The sequence below is a fragment of the Rattus norvegicus genome, chromosome 2 (genome assembly GCF_021556685.1).
Source record: "Rattus norvegicus strain SHRSP/BbbUtx chromosome 2, alternate assembly SHRSP_T2T, whole genome shotgun sequence".
Taxonomy (NCBI): domain Eukaryota; kingdom Metazoa; phylum Chordata; class Mammalia; order Rodentia; family Muridae; genus Rattus; species Rattus norvegicus.
Window position 1 is genome coordinate 156,063,754 of NC_141535.1, and position 16,339 is coordinate 156,080,092.

At 40.6% G+C, this 16,339-nt stretch overlaps 1 protein-coding gene and 1 non-coding gene across 8 annotated transcripts in view; one reads left to right on the forward strand and one right to left on the reverse strand.

The window, feature by feature from the left end:
* Positions 1 to 16,339, forward strand: part of Otol1 (otolin 1) — a 144,243-nt gene that overhangs the window by 80,672 nt on the left and 47,232 nt on the right.
* On the reverse strand, positions 288 to 418 carry LOC120101287 (small nucleolar RNA SNORA17). Its single transcript, XR_015679362.1, has one exon. It is a non-coding gene; the product is annotated as a small nucleolar RNA SNORA17 (small nucleolar RNA).

The window sequence follows — 16,339 nt, forward strand, 5'->3', positions numbered from 1 at the left end:
TACGGGCTCATGGCACTAGGCCAGAAGTTGTCTTGGGCTTACTCCCCTCTCAGACCCACCAATGTGGGCCCACCCATGACTGTCTTTCTCAGGCTTACTTCCTGAAGTCTCAGATGGTTTTTTTTTCCTAGTCTCCAACTTGCTCCCATCTCCAGTCCGGCAGCCTTAGGTGGAGTTTGTGTTGCCTCTGGCTCACTTCATGCTCTGGGATCCTATCTGGATGGGTGGTGCCTGGCTAGCTCCCTGGTGCCAGGCTGGTGCTTGACTCAGGCTTGCTTTTTTCAGGGAATCGTAGGCTACTAATCATTCAAATGTTCACAGTCAGAACACTGAGCATAGACATGGTCTCTCTCCTCTCTGCCACCTACAGATGTACATGTGACACAGCAGCCACACCTGCAATGCCTCTAGGGGCAGGCGATACTAGACTTTTTAAAAAGGGCAATACTGTGGCTGGCAAGTACCACTAAGCCTGGTGCTCTGAATTCAGTATTCTGGAACCCACATGGTAGAAAGAGAGGTCTTTTGACTTCTATACACACAGTCAGTCTCTCTGTGTCTCTGTCCGTTTGTATCTCTGTCTCTCTGTCTCTGCTTCTGCCTAACCCCTTATGCATGCAATGTATGAATACACAGAGTAAATAAATAAATGTAAATTCTGAATGGACTATTCTACTTAATTTTCATACTGACCTTGAGCGACAGGATTCCTTTCCTTCAGCAAGGAGAAGGAACTGACATGGTCTCTGAGTGTATCGAGTGTCTCTGTGGCTCTCACTGGAATAGCCATGGATAATTGGAGCCCCTGAGCCATGAGCTATGGGGACTTGTCTTCTCCCAGTTGTGACACTACCCTCTTTACTTAGTGTCTGCCTCACTGACAAGGTTTACGTCTTCTTCCTAATCCTGTAAGGTCCAGCTATTCCCTGCATCTTCCTTCCCATGTAATATTCATTATGTCATCTTGTCCTCTGAGATATAGAACAGTGGGATGTCTTTTCCCCTCTCTCTTTTTTTTTAAAGTTTTATATCCTATGTCCTTCAGATTCTGTCTGTTTTGGTACAGAAAAGATTTTAGATGTAAAGCAGAAATAAAAAAAAGCTTGAAGAAGCAAAACTCCAAATCTTGAGTTGTGTTGTTTCTTCTTGCAGTTGCCTTTCTTTTCTTTCTGTAATAATTGTATTTTTCTTGGAAATTTTATGTATTTACATTTCAAATGTTATCTTCTTTTCCCCCTCCTCTTCCCACTCCCACCCACTCACTCCAATCTCAACACCCTGGCATTACCCTACATTGATTGGGGAAACAAACTTCACAGGACCAAGGGCTTTTCCTTCCACTGATGCTGGACAAGGCCATCTCTGCTACATATGTGGCTGGAGTCATGGGTCCCTCCGTGTATACTCACTGGTTGGTGCTTTATTCCCTGGGAACTCTGGTGGGGTTTGGTTGGTTGATATTGTTGTTCTTCCTATGGTGTTGCAAACCCCTTCAGCTCCTTCAGTCTTTTCTCTAACTCTTCCATTGGGGTCCTTTGTTCAGTCCAATGGTTAGCTGCAAGCATTCTCATCTGTATCAGTAGGGCCCTGGCAGAGCCTCTCAGGAGACATCCGTATCTGGCTCCTGTCAGCAAGCACTTCTTGGCATCAGCAATTGTGACTGGGTTTGGTGGTACATTTACACAATGGAGTACTACTTGGCTATTAAAAACAATGACTAGACTACCTGGAATACCTAAGATAGAATTCACAGTTGCCTTTCTAATTCTTTTTTTTAAGGCAGTGGGAACATCAGCACATAGAAGTGCTACAGGAACAGTAGCAGCAAGGCTCAGCAGCTTCCTACTGGGTTAAAGAGGGGCAGTAGGTCTGTTGGGATCAATGTGTTCAAAGCTTCAGACAATGACCATGTCTTCTTTATTTAGTAGAAAGAGGAAAAATGAGAGTCAATAAAATGGTAGATATTTGATTGACCTTTGCTTGACCTCCAAGGACATTGCATAAGCTAAGGGTGTAGGTAAGTTGTTGAGTTCTTGCTTGGCTGGGATTCAGTTCCAAGCACCAACCATAACCAAATCAAACCACTCCAGTGCCCTCCATCCTACAAATACAACTAGATGAGACACAATACATTCCAGCAGCACTTGATGTGACATCTTCCTATTCCTACTCCCACATGGAAATACAACTAAAGAGTCAATTGAATCTATTAAGGCTGCAAAACCTTGACATATGGCAAGAGGTTAAGACAGAGTCAACATTGGTTGGGATGGGGCAGGATGCAAGGGCCTTAGGGCATCAAGGAAGAAGGAGGCCAAGCAGGTACAGTACTTGAAGAATTCTCAGAAATCTTGAGGAATAACTTTGAATTTCCATGGGGTATGCAATTGTTAAGCAAAATAGAACTAGACACAAAGATGAAGGAAACAGTGAGGTCACCAGGGTTATAATAATGCACAGCTTTGTGATTAAGTGCTTATTAGAAACAAGAAGTAGAAATAAATTGGACATTAAAGCTGACAGTGTTATGTCAAAGATCATCGTAATTTAAACTTCTTCTTCCTGCCAAATAACTTGAGACTTTCTGAGTAGTCATCAAACTAATTTACATTTCATTGAAATAAGTTTGATTTATATAAGAGCATTTCAGGAATTTGTCATTAATTTCTACAAGAGAAAAATGAAGATCTATCAGTCTGGGTCAATAAAAGGTCTAGGATTTTCAATAAAATGAGAAAGGACTTTATTGTAGAGTATGAGATGTTCTTGGAGTTTCCAGAAAAGCTAAGGGAGAAACTTATTGATGCAAGCAGGCATAATGGCAGTCAGGATCATAGCCAAGACCACACTGAAGACCCAGCCTTGAGTAAGAACACTGTTGATTGTACAAGGTCTTGGACATCTCAGCTTTACCACTGCTAGCCACAGCACAGAACATTGGTGGGACACAGCTGCTAAAGCCACAATTCCTCTGGTAGACTCAAAATAACCCTTTAACTTTTTCAAATAGAGCATTAATAATAAGAAAAAATTAAGTCATAGTAAGACACTTTATTATTAGACCGACTTCTCTAGAATTTGACAATAGCCTCTGAAGTTGTTGGAGAATAAACTCCTTTTCATGTTGCTGCTGAGAACACAAAGCCATCTGAAGGCAATTTTGTTAATGCACAGCAAAAATACATATGCATAATATTTCTTCTAGGAATTTATCCCAATAATACATCGACACAATGCAAAATTGCATATACACAGATCTCTTTATTATGGCACAGTGTGCATTCTAAATGTAGAGGCAAAATTCTATGGTGAACCCAAGAGTTTTGTTTCTTGATGTCTGACTTGTGTAACCCCTTTTGAGTGGGAGCAGACTCTATGAATATCAGGATATCCCTCTCATCCCTATCAGAATTTGGTTACAGGTCCTTGGATTTTTAGATATAAGGTCTAATCAATTGACTTCGAATTAAAGAAAATTTAGATTATGCTAGGCACCCCTGGTTTGATACGTGAGCCCTTCAAAGTCTCTTAACAGCCTTTGAGAAATAAAGTTCTGAGAATATCCCCAGCTTGTGTTGTTGGGAAAATCTGCTAAGCGTGAGCCAGTTGACAGTGGCCAAGAAAACAGGGACTTCACTTTGTAACCACAGAGAACCAAACTGCAAGAAGCCTGAGGACCTGGGTGAGTCTATAGACTTGATACCTTCATTTTGCCCCAGTGAGGTGCCAAGCAAGGACTTAGTCCAGGTGGGCCTCAACCCCTGATTCTCAGAAGCTCTGAGATAGTAAAATTGTATCATGTATTCGCTATTATTTAAACATGTATGTCTGTGCACCACATGTGTGACTGGTTCCTATGGTGCCTAGAAGAAGGCTGGAAGATCTCCTGGAACGGGAGTTACAGAGAGTTGTGAACCACCATGTGGGTGCCTGGAACTGAAGCAGTTCTTGGGAAGAATAGCCAATGTTCTTAATTGCTGATCCATTTCTCTGCCTCCAAATTTGTATTGTTTAAACACAGGTTGCCAAATATATAGTGGCTTGTTACAAAGTAACTGAAAACCAGTACAGAGGCAAACAAATACTAGCAGAAGACAGATGGAATACATCATGGCAGACCCACCCAACAGAGACACGTAAAAGAAGTAAGGCAGCTCAGAGGGAGGCATGGCATTGGTATATGACACCTTCAGAATAGGAAAGAGGAATATGGGTACAGAAACACCAATGTTTATATTTTCAATAAGAAATAATAGGGACATAAACCAAACCAAATTTTAAAATGGTTCTCTAGACAGGGAGTCAGGGGCCAACAATGAGAAAACAGGATTAATGTGAGAGTTTTGTGAATCTTAGTTGTGTGCTATTCAACCACTGTGGAAAAAAATACCTGGGAAAAATCAACTTAGAGAGTGGAGAGGGTGATTTTCTTCCCTGTTCCAGTCCATGATAGATTGGCTTTGATGTTTGTTGTGCGGCAGCTCACTTCAAGGCATCAGAGGGCAAAGGCAGGAAGAGATCAGTTCCCCAATGCCCTTCTTAGAACGCATGCCCAGTGATTGCTCTATGTGCCATCGGGCTGGACCTTTCCAAGGCTCACTGCTGCCCAGAAGCAGCATCAACATAAGGGTTTATTAATGTAAACAAGAATCAATTACTAAAAGGGATACTTAAGCATTCAACACTAAAAAGGCAGCTGCTTCACACATGGCATTCTATGCTTTTGTCTAGGAAACCTGTCCAGGTCTTTCCAGATGACAGTTGCAAGTACAAGACCCACATCACTACATATAGGCAAGCAGAGAGCCCCATTGTAGTTCTGCTCATCCAGCTGCTTTTGATAGGATGCAAAATTACAAAGAGAAAAGGAATTCTTTAAAGTGATTCTAAAGGCAGTATACTTTGACTATTCCTCCAAAGTGTGGTGTTTCTGTGGTGTGTGTGTGTGTGTGTGTGTGTGTGTGTGTGTGTGTGTATCCCTAGACGACAAGCACTATTAGGCTGGAAGGTGGATACATACAAAGAATTTCATGCCCAGGAACTTTATACAAAGAGGTTGAAAAGCTGAGACAAAAAGAAATGAAACTGGAAGAAGTGGGAAAGAAGGGATCATTCAAAAAAATTGATTTGCCATAGACCTAGATATAAATGTAAGATAACTTGTAAAAGTTCTACAAGATATATGGGACCTGCCAGAAAGTAGTGGTTTCTCTGATATAAATCCCTAACCTTGAGCAACACCAAAAATAGATTAATGGGATTTTCTTTTGGTCAAAGTTAAAAACTTGTGTATTTCAAAAGACTCACTCAAGCAAATGGAAAGAAAAACAACAGAATGAAAGAACGTTTACAACGTTTATATCTGAGAAGAGTTTGTATCCAAAATACATAACAAGCTTTCACGATGCCACAATAAGGAAGTAGATTCTCACTGAAACAAGGAGATGTGATTCTCTCCAGGTGATGTGAAAATGGTCAGGAAGATGTTCAACCTCAGAACTATGTGCATAAATGGGAGATCACTTAAATAAAACACATTTAAAAGAGAAATGGGAAGGCTTAGGTGCTGCTGACATGGGAAGATTTTATAAAACAGCACAGCCTCCTTGGAAAAAGTGTGGCAGCTTCTGAAGAGGATTAAATAAAACTAAAAGGAGACCAGCAATTCTTTTTCCACTTGTACGCCAAAGCATGAAAACAAATCTTCATAAATACTTGCACACAAATATTCATAGCAGCCTTACTCATAGTGGCTCTAAATCGGACTCAATCTGAACGTCATCAACGGAGGAATGGATGAACCACCAGTGGCATTTCCATGAAATATTAAGTCATTGAAAGTAATAAAATACATTATCAACATAGGCTACGATGGAGATGAAACATGAAAATATGCATAAATGAAGACAGAAAATCCAGAAGATTGTGTATGACTTGAGGCTTTCTATATTTGATACCTAATACAGGCTACCATAGAGCTGAGAAGTAAATTAGTGTGTGTATAAGGAAGGCAATGGAATGGAAATTGGGAAAAATATTGAAAAAAATTTGGTGGGTATGGAGTTTCTTTGGGGGGGAATGAGTAATGAAAATGTTCTAGATTTCATCGTGGTGATGATTACAGATTTTTATGACTCTAAGTGACTGAAGTCCATAGTTCATGTGAATTGTATTCTCTGTGATATATCTCAATAAAGCAACAATAAAAATAGCTTCTAAGGGAGTTGCAAGGAAGGGCACAGCCAATTTAAAGGTATTCCTAGTGAACATGGTGTTTAAACATTGACATGAAAGACTGAGCTGTACAGAAAGACAGTAGACAGGGAGAGGGCCCAAGTACCACAGCCCTACCCCATCATTCACCAGGAGGATGCCTGCCCACAGGACAAGCCACTGCCCTGCAAAACTCAAAAGGGAAGATTCAAGTTCATTCTGTGAACATTGTATACTGTCGTTCTCAAGTAGCTGATGCAGGAAGTTCTTTTTTTTTTTATACAAGAAACACAACTTGTAGATGCAGACACATTGGTAGAATTAGAGCCGCTGCATGCTGATTTCTAGTGAAAAACAGCAATAATAAAAGAAAGAGGAAAAACTTTGTTGGGAGAATTTTATGATGACTTAAACAACCAGAACCCCTTGACTTTGCCTTTTAAGAAAAGTAACGGTTTGGCTGAGAAATAATTAACGCCTAATGAAATGTGCCCTTTAAGAGAGCGCCTCTGAGGATGCTCGCTGAGAAGTGCAACAGGCACTACTCAGTCTGAAGAAAAATAAAATTACAACACATTTGAGGCAAGATCTTAATTGGCTTTGTCCCTAGTGCTGGGGATTGAAATTAATTGACTGTGCCTGCATTTCTTGAACCTCACACATTTCTGTGTAAGCTGTTCCAACGAGCTGTGCAGGGGGGGCTGGATTCACAGGCAGAGGAAAAGCTCTGAAGAGTACAGCCACCACAAAATGGGCGATGGCCGTTATAAAGTTATTTTTCCTGTTAGGTCTAAAGCAAAGAGCATTTCCTCAGCACGCCAGTTGAAATCGGCCTGTCTTTCCACCCCCACTGACTTAGTACAGCAGGTGCCCTGATATTTTGACACTAATCACTCCTGTCTGGTCCATTGGGAGCTCAGTCAGTAGAAGCTCAGTCTAAACCAATGGCCTTCTATAACCTTTTAATTAGCAGCTTCCACGTTCCAGAACTTTTAATTTTTGATACTTGATATTTTATTTTTTATTCTTTTTGCTAGTTTTGTTAAGTTAGCACACACAGTTATGGACTTCCCTATGGCATTTTTATAATACTTTGTTATTGTGGGTTCTTCCCCCCAAGTTCTATCCTTTTCTCCCTTCTCTATGATCTTCTTCCTCTGCCCCAAAGAGTTGTCTTGCTACCTTAATGTTACACATACTCCTTAGCCTCTCTCTTAACCCCCTAATTAAACTCTCGGATCTACATATGAGACAAAACATACAGTTCTTGAATCTGGCTTCAGTTGCTTGACATATGATTTCTTTTTATCGTTCTTTATGGATGAATAAAATTCCATCACGTATACACACCTAATCCTTCTTCTCCATCTGTCAGTTGATGCAGCTACACTGGTTCCACGTCTTGGCTGTTGTGAACGGCACAGCATTAAACACAGGTGTGCGAGCATCTCAGTGAGGTTGCTTAGAGTTGTTTAGGCATACATCAGGGGGGATGTCATTGGTCATACCATCCTCTCTACTGATTTCCATAGTGGCCATGACAATTTAAATCTCTGTCAGTAGTGGAGGGGTCTTCTTCTCTAAGGGGTCAGGCAGCCAATGGGGTCTTCTTCTCTAAGGGGTCAGGCAGCCAATGATGTTTCAGGCTTTGAGACTCACACAATCATTGTCACAATCACCCCACCCCACTGTTGTGTCATGAAAAGAATTATGCAAAACCAGGCAACCATTTTGTCTTTGCCATAGTTTAATCTTTTATATAAAGCAGGAAGTGGGTCATATCTGGCCCTGTGTCATGTTTGTGTCACCCTAACTACAGTCTTACCGTCATTTTGTAGGAACCTGAGGTGGTTGAGAAAGAAGTCACCACAGTTTGGGTTTGGAAAGACCCTGAAAGCTTTTTGTGTTAAAGGATTTGTTGCCAGTGCTTTCTGGAGCTGACAGAACCCATAAGAAGTAGGGCTTAATGGAAGGAAGTGATGTTATTACAGAAATACCCTTGAAGTAGATATTGAGACCCAGACTCTTCCCAGCTCTTAGTTTCTCCACCTCTATGAGGTGAAAATGTTCCTTTACTCCAAACTTTGGTGAAACAACCATCACAGGCCCAGAGAGACAAGGCTCACACATGGACCTAGGCCTCCAAGACCACGAGGCTTGATCAAACTTCCTTGCTCTTATTCAAGCATCTTGCCCCAGTGACAGAAAGCTGACTAGCACATGTTAACTTGGCAGATCTGTAATTTGAGAAAAACTTATTTTTTTAAAAAATTACCGAAGTATTATTAATTGAGTTTTAACAGAACACATGAAACTCAAGAAGGGTGACCAAAATGCAAATGCTTCACTCCTTCTTTAAAAGGGGAACAAGAATACCCTTGGGAGGGAATAGGGAGGCAAAGTTTACAACAGAGGCAGAAGGAAGGCCTATTCAGAGCCTACCACACATGTGGCCCATACATATACAGCCACCAAACTAGATAAGATGGATGAAGCAAAGAAGTGCAGGCTGACAGGAACCGGATGTAGATCTCTCCTGAGAGACACAGCCAGAATACAGCAAATACATAGGTGAATGCCAGCAGCAAACCACTGAACTGAGAACGGGACCCTCGTTGAAGGAATCAGAGAAAGGACTGAAAGAGCTTGAAGGGGCTCAAGACCCCATATGAACAACAATGCCAAGCAACCAGAGCTTCCAGGGACTAAGCCACTACCCAAAGACTATACATGGACTGACCCTGGGCTCCAACCTCATAGGTAGCAATGAATAGCCTAGTAAGAGCACCAGTGGAAGGGGAAGCCCTTGGTCCTGCCAAGACTGAACCCCCAGTGAACATGATTGTTGGGGGGAGGGTGGTAATGGGGGGAGGATGGGGAGGAACATCCATATAGGAGGGGAGGGGAAGGGGTTGGGGGATGTTGGCCCGGAAACCGGGAAGGGGAATAACAATCGAAATGTAAATAAGAAATACTCAAGTTAATAAAGATTAAAAAAAGAAAAACTAACAAGAAAAAATTATCAAAGTATTATTAATTATAAGTATATTTTTGAGTGGTCATAGTCTGCTATCCAGTCTCCTTGTTAAAGAGTCTCTCTATTGGGACACATGATGTTCTTTTATTTATTTATTTATTTATTTATTTATTTATTTATTTATTTATTTATCTTTATTAACTTCCCCTTCCACTGGTGCTCTTACTAGGCTATTCATTGCTACAAGGTGTTCTTTATACTGGTAGCCACACACCCCTCTTCAACACAGACTTGAGCTAAGGCTTATGATGACAAGGTCTGAAGTTAGAGCAGGTCTTGCAGTGTAATATAGTCTGGTCTTTAGTTTGCAATTTTCCTGCTTTAGCCTTCTGAGTGTTGGCATTACAGGTGTGTTCCACCATTCCTGGCTATGCTAAAAAAAAATAAAGCAAACAAGCAAAACAAACAAGGAAACAAGTACCCCAAACCACCCCCCCGCACAAACAAACAGTTGTTTCCTTTCTCCAATTATGAGAGCATAAATCCAAAATTCTCAAAATAGATCATGTCGGAACTAAGGGTTTATCACAGACTTGAGAAAATGAATCTATTCTGATAGAAGGGAAAGGAGAAAGGCAAGGAGAGAGAGAGAGAGAGAGAGAGAGAGAGAGAGAGAGAGAGAGAGAGAGAGAGAGAGAGAGAGAACCATGGAAAGATGTAACTTGAAACTAAAGAATTCTGGCCTTAGTAGATTTTAAATAAATGGCATTATTTTATACTAAGTTACAATTAGCTTATTATATCTATTCTAGCATTTAATTTTTAAAATATTTCTCTGCCTTCTTTTACAACTACATGGAGGAAGAAGATATGCATGCTTTTACTTTTTTGGTTTCAAGGGTATGTAACATGAGCTAAGTTAAATCCTGTGGGGGGAGGATATCCCTAACAAATAAGAATATGAAGAATTACTAGATTGACATCAGAATGCATGTTAATATCATCTCATGAGTGTAGATTTGAGTGTCTTTGTCACTTCGATGTGAAAGTTTTACAGTATTTTGTGTGTGCATGTATGTATGATATGTATATGTGTGTGTGCTCATGTGAGTGTGGATTCATACACGCCACAGGGTTCGAGGACAACTTTGGGCTTAGGTCTTTGCCTTTCATTTAGCTTTAGACAGGGACTCTTGCTGTTTGCCAGTGCATTTACCAGGATGCATGGCCTGCTGGTGTAGGGGATTATTCTCCTGGTTCCACCTCCCACCTTACCATAGAGAGTTCTGGGATCATAGACATGTCATGTTGTGTCTAGTTTTAGGTGTGTTTTAGGATGCCTGAAATTCAGGTCCTCGCTGCTGTGTGACAAATGCTTAATCCACTGAGCCCCGTGCCAGCCCAAGCATTTTAATGGGATTCTCTTCTCAGGAGTGTTATTACTATTATTTCAGCCAATACAAGTATAATTATCCTATTAAAATATTTTTCATGGAATTTCATGGATGAAGTGTAATTGTGCATTTTAGGTTCTAGCATTGAATATTTAAGATATTTTTTAGATCAATTGCTGTCGAGCAATCTCATCACAAGTGGAAATAGTTTTAAAATAGAGGAGGACAAAATTATAGTGAATGTGTCATTTGGAATAATTGGCATTCTAATCAAAATGTGAAAGAAGTCATTAGAGGTTTTTAAAGTAATTAACTAATGGCTCCAAAAAGACTTATATACCTTGAATTTATTTACTTCATACATCTAAGGGATTTAGATTTATAATCTTGAAATTGTTGTTCTGCTTTTTAAGGCAGTTAAAAATTTAAATCCTTTCCTAAAATCCAAGTTGTTCTGAATGAGGTCTACTTGTCAAATTTGATGTCAAACGGGCATTTAAACTGCTTAAGTAAATTTGAGCATTTGTTAATTATAGTAAATGGGTAAGGCATATTTTATACATCCCTTTTATAACTAACGGTAATTTAAAATTTTTTATACTTAAAAATTAAAATATACAGTAATGATAATTTTAATAGCTTTCTCATTCTCAGGAATATCACAATGAAAAGGTTGCTATTTAATAGCTATTTAAAAGTTGTACAGATTCACAATTTTTTAAAAAGCTGTCCTAAGGATATCTTTTATTAATGTGGTTCCTGTAACATATCAACACAATCTGATTTGCATAAGTTATAGGAAGACACATGAGTGATGAGCTCAAATTAACATTTAATTTTATGCAAGTATTAAAATTATAATCAACTTACATTTTTGATGGTTATCAGTTGATAGAGACATTTATCTTAAGCAGCTAAATAATCAGACAAAATATTTGGAACAACGTTTTTCAGACACTGGATACTTCTGAGAACAAGGAACAGATAAGAGGAGTTTCACCATGTCTCAAGCTTACAGGGCACAGAGTTGGGGGGAGCCAGTACCTTAAAAGAGAACCCAAACAGTGTGGTGCAGTCCACCTTACAGGTGGAAACAGAGCCAGAGGCTGTGCATTGTAGTAAGAGAGTAAAGTACCAGGAAGGAGGGAGCTGCATGAGATCCAGGCAGGATCTCAAATATTTATCCAGCATGAAGAATCAGGCAGAGCAGTAGATGAAACACACAGCACAAGAAGATTGTATTTCATGCTCCAGAGTGGAGCATCCTTTCGATTCCCATGACATAAAATAGAGGAAAGAAACCCAAGACTGAAGGTAGAAAAATTGCATCATGCAAGTCAAACACGGTGTTTTGGGGGATACATTCAAAACCAAAAATGGGATTAATGCTTCTGTGTAGCAACAAAGCAGTTCTGCTGACTAAGTTATGCAAAACTTCTAGAAGGCCCAGAGCCTTGGGAAGTACTCATGATGAAGTGTTTGTGTCAGCGTTTAAGAACTCCAGAAAACAGCTGGGCTATGATGAGCTCTTTTGATTGTAGAAAAGCAACATAGCTGCTCTGGCAAGGGGTCACATCCAAAGACATTTTACATCTATGTGGTTAGGCTGGACTGCAGACACATCCCGGATTATGGTCTATCTGGATCTAGCTGGAATACAGACATGATCTTAGTACACACTTTAATCCCAGACAGTGAAAGTAAGATTAGTTTATAAAAAGCAGCAGACATATCTGGAAGTGATGTCTAATTGAGGGGCAGACAAAGTGACAAACCAGAGAAAGATTTGACAGGATGAGTCAGAGGTAGGATATGACCAACTCTCATGAGAGCAGACAGGAAAGAGAGGTTACTTAAGAGAGTAGCACAGAGAGAGGAAAAGAGAGAGGAGGCAGCTTTACTGGGACAGTTTTATAGAGACAGATTGCAGGTGAAGACAGAATGAACCAGAGAATGAGAAGGAGCCGGAAGATTAGAACAGATTGCCAGAGTTATTTTGAGGTCAAGTAGAACAATTCAATCAGTAGCTGAGAGAAGTCAAATTGAATCATTCATGTTGGTGAGGAGTTTGAGACAAAACAACTGAGTTGAACCAATCAGCCAGAGTTCGGAAAGAACCAGAGAGGGTGAGTTTATTCAGCAGTAAGTCTCTGAGACAACAATTGTATCTGGAGGATAAAAGAGACATTTATGCTCGGTAACTATGAATCAGCCTGATGACTTGCTTATTCACCCTCACTCAGTCCTAAGAGACACCCCAAAGGCTTCCCATATTTATCTTTAGTGACTCAGAACACAAAGTCCTAGAAAAGGATCTGAGCAGCCTTTTCTGGGTTCTTTGGTCACCATGTTCTTCTGAAAGCAAGTAGACAGCCCTGCCCGTCTCCTGTGACCACATCGCTGAGCCATCCATTTTTAGATGCTTGGTCCAATGAATTCCCGAGAGGCAGATGAGATGTCCCACTTTGCTGCTCTCAGTAAGCGGCTAGTTTACTTCCTTAGCAAGGTAGCCCAAAGAAGTCCAACAAAGTCACTCTCAAGCTCTTGGCACTGACTTGTGCACCACCTACATCTATTGACATAAGCTCCCCTGTGATTTTTCTGACAGTGAAAAGCACTACCTGTCCAACTCCAATGCACCCATCAAGGTAACCATACACTCACATGACTCCCATACACCCATGGGCACAGCACACTTGTGACTTGACCCTGGAAATGAAAATCCTGTACTATGTAAGCATCTTAGCTAGCGTTTCACAATATCTTTAGTTTAGGTCATGTTGTGGTTTGATTGTGCTGTGTCCCCATAAGATCATGTGTTTGAAATCTTTGCCCCTAACTTAAGGTGCTGCTTGGGAAAGTTGTAGACCCTTTAGGAAATGGAGACTTATTGGAGGAAGACATTGCTGGGAGTAATCTAGGGGTTTTGTAGCCTTACGTCTTGTTTTCTCTATACTTCCTGATTCCTGATGCAATATGACTGGCCAGTGTCATGGTAGTAACCATGCCAAGGAAGAATTCTTCTGGGTGTCATAAAGTTGTGGTATTTTAAAATCTAAGTTCATTGTCTATTTTAATTTTTATTAATTATAATTTTTGATTGTTTATTCAGAGAAAGACTACGTGGGGCTGTGAATATATAATTAATGGCTGGATGCAGTGCCCATGGAGAGACATCTAGAAAAGAGCAGGCTGTGGATGCAGAAGCAGAGGTGTGGCAGCATAGCCTGAAACTGAAGTTGTCAATCAGATATTTACTAGATAAGGCACTCTTCTCTTTTATTGCTACATGGGTTACTGATGGTGGGCTGCAGAAATTGGCTGTTGCAGAAGGCTGTGGAAGGGCTCTGCAAATCACAATGGTAAAGGGTGAGCTTTTATACTTCATTAGGCTTGCAGTCACGGAAAGGCCCGAGTTCAGAAAGGATGATCTCCAACGCAACAGAGATGAAGGTGTAACTGACAGGTTGAGAAGGGATCTCAGATAGGGAATTCTGGTAGAAAGTAGACTAGGATAATAACAATTCCAATAATTGTGAAGGACATACTCATGCCTCTGCCCCACACCTGAGGAGACTGCCACAAAAGACAGCTCAAAGAGAGGGAGAAGTCACACTGACTATGGCCATAATACTCTCTGTTCCATTTTATCGATTAATTCCAAATTTAACTATTTTCCCTATTGATACTTTTAAGCTTCAATTATTTGGTTGTATTTCATTTTGCATCTTGTTGCACTAGGCTTTTATGACTCACTTTTCTAGACCGCTACATTTTTTTTAATTACTTCTCATGCTTCAATCCCAGATGCTTTCCTTCTCATTCTTACTTTATATTCTTTCTTGTTTCTATTTCCTCTTCATTTCTCTACTAAACATTGTGCTCTGAAAACTATAAGGCACATTTCCTCCCAATCAATACCCTAGAGCCATTATCCTGGAATCTTACAAGGACACAAATTAAGTACCCATGTGCCTCCTACTGGAAAACTATAAGACTGTGATCAAAGCTTTATGTATCTGATACTGCAATTAGTTTTGTCTTCCCACCCAAAGGGCATAAATACAAGTAAAGATGAGTTAACAGGAAAACTCTGTCAAACAAAAATAGTGGGGGACACAGTCATTCTTTTCTTTTTCTTTTTTTTATTGGATGTTTTCTTTATTTACATTTCAAATGTTATCCCCTTTCCCTGTTTCCCCTCTGGAAAACCCCTATCTCATCCTCCCTCCCCCTGCTTCTATGAAGGTGCTCCCCCACCCTTCCACCCACTCCCACCTACCCACCCTGACGTTGTTTCCCTACACTGGAGTTTTGAGTCTTCCCAGGACAAAGGACCACTCCTCCCATTGATGTCCAACAAGGCCTTCCTATAGGGTTGCAAATCTGTTCAGCTCCTTCAATCCTTTCTCTATTTCCTCCTTTGGGGTCCCCATGCCCAGGCCAATGGTTGGCTGTGAGCATTCGTCTCTGTATTTCTCAGACTCTGGCAGAGACTCTCAGGAGACAGCTATAACAGACTCCTGTTAGCAAGCACTTCTTGGCATCTGCATTAGTGTCTGGGTTTAGTGTCTGTATATGGGATGGATCCCCAGGTGGGCAGTCTCTGGATGGCCTTTCCTTCAGTCTCTGCCCTATACTTTGTCTTCATTTTTCCTCCCTTGAGTATTTTGCTCCCTCTTCTAAGAAGGACTGAAGCATCCACACTTTGGTCTTCCCTTTTGAGCTTCATGTGGTCTGTGGACTGTATCTTGGGTATTTTGAGCTTTTGAGCTAATGTCCACTTATCAGTGAGTGCATACCATGAGCACACTCTAACAGATGAGCCATTCCAATAGATGGTCAAAACACAATAAAGGCAGAGAGGGGTTGGAGATAGAGAGAGAAGTGGGGGGGGCAGGCAGGGGACAAGACTGGTTGTAGAGGATTTTAACCTGGCAGCATGTCTGCTCTGGCAAAGAATCACCTCCAAAGACCTTCTGGTCTGTGTGATACGGCTGGAATAACACACCCTTAATACCTCTGACTGGAATACAGACACAAAAATTAGTTTGTAGAAGGAAGCAGCCATGTTTGACAGTGGCATGTAATTGTGGGTCAGACTAATTGACAAATCAGAGAAAGACTTGACAGAAAAAGTCAAAGATAGTCAGAGATAGAAAACGGCCCAGCTATCAGGAGAACAGCAAAGGAAAGAGAGGCTATTTAAGTACAGTGCAGGAAGAGAGCCAGTCAGTCAGGAGTCAATGTAATGAGTGCCAAGCAGTGAGGATAAGTTTGTTTGCCAGTTCAGTGTAGATCAGCAGAGGTAGTTGAATCCAGAGGATAAGAAGGCACCAGAAGATTAGAAAAAAAATTCCAGAGTTAGTTTGAGGACAAGCAGAGCAATTCAGTGAGGGGCTGAGAGAAGCCAGATTGAATCAGTCAGCTTGGAGAGGAGTTTGAGCCAGAACAGTTGAGTTGAACGAGTTAGCCAGAGCTCAGAGAGAACTAGAGAGGGCAAGCTTATTCAGCAGGAAGCCTCAAAATCAACAGTTATATCAGGTGAATATAAGATACTTTTACAACAGACAGAGAGAAAGAGAGACTTTTATACTCCACATTTTCTCAGCTCTTCAATATCAGAAACCAAATATAATTATATAGCAGTGCATTAATTACTTTTCTATGCTATGACAAAACACCACAACCAAGGAAACCATAAAAGAAAACATTGAATTGGATCTATGGTTTCAGAGGACTAGATTCCACAACG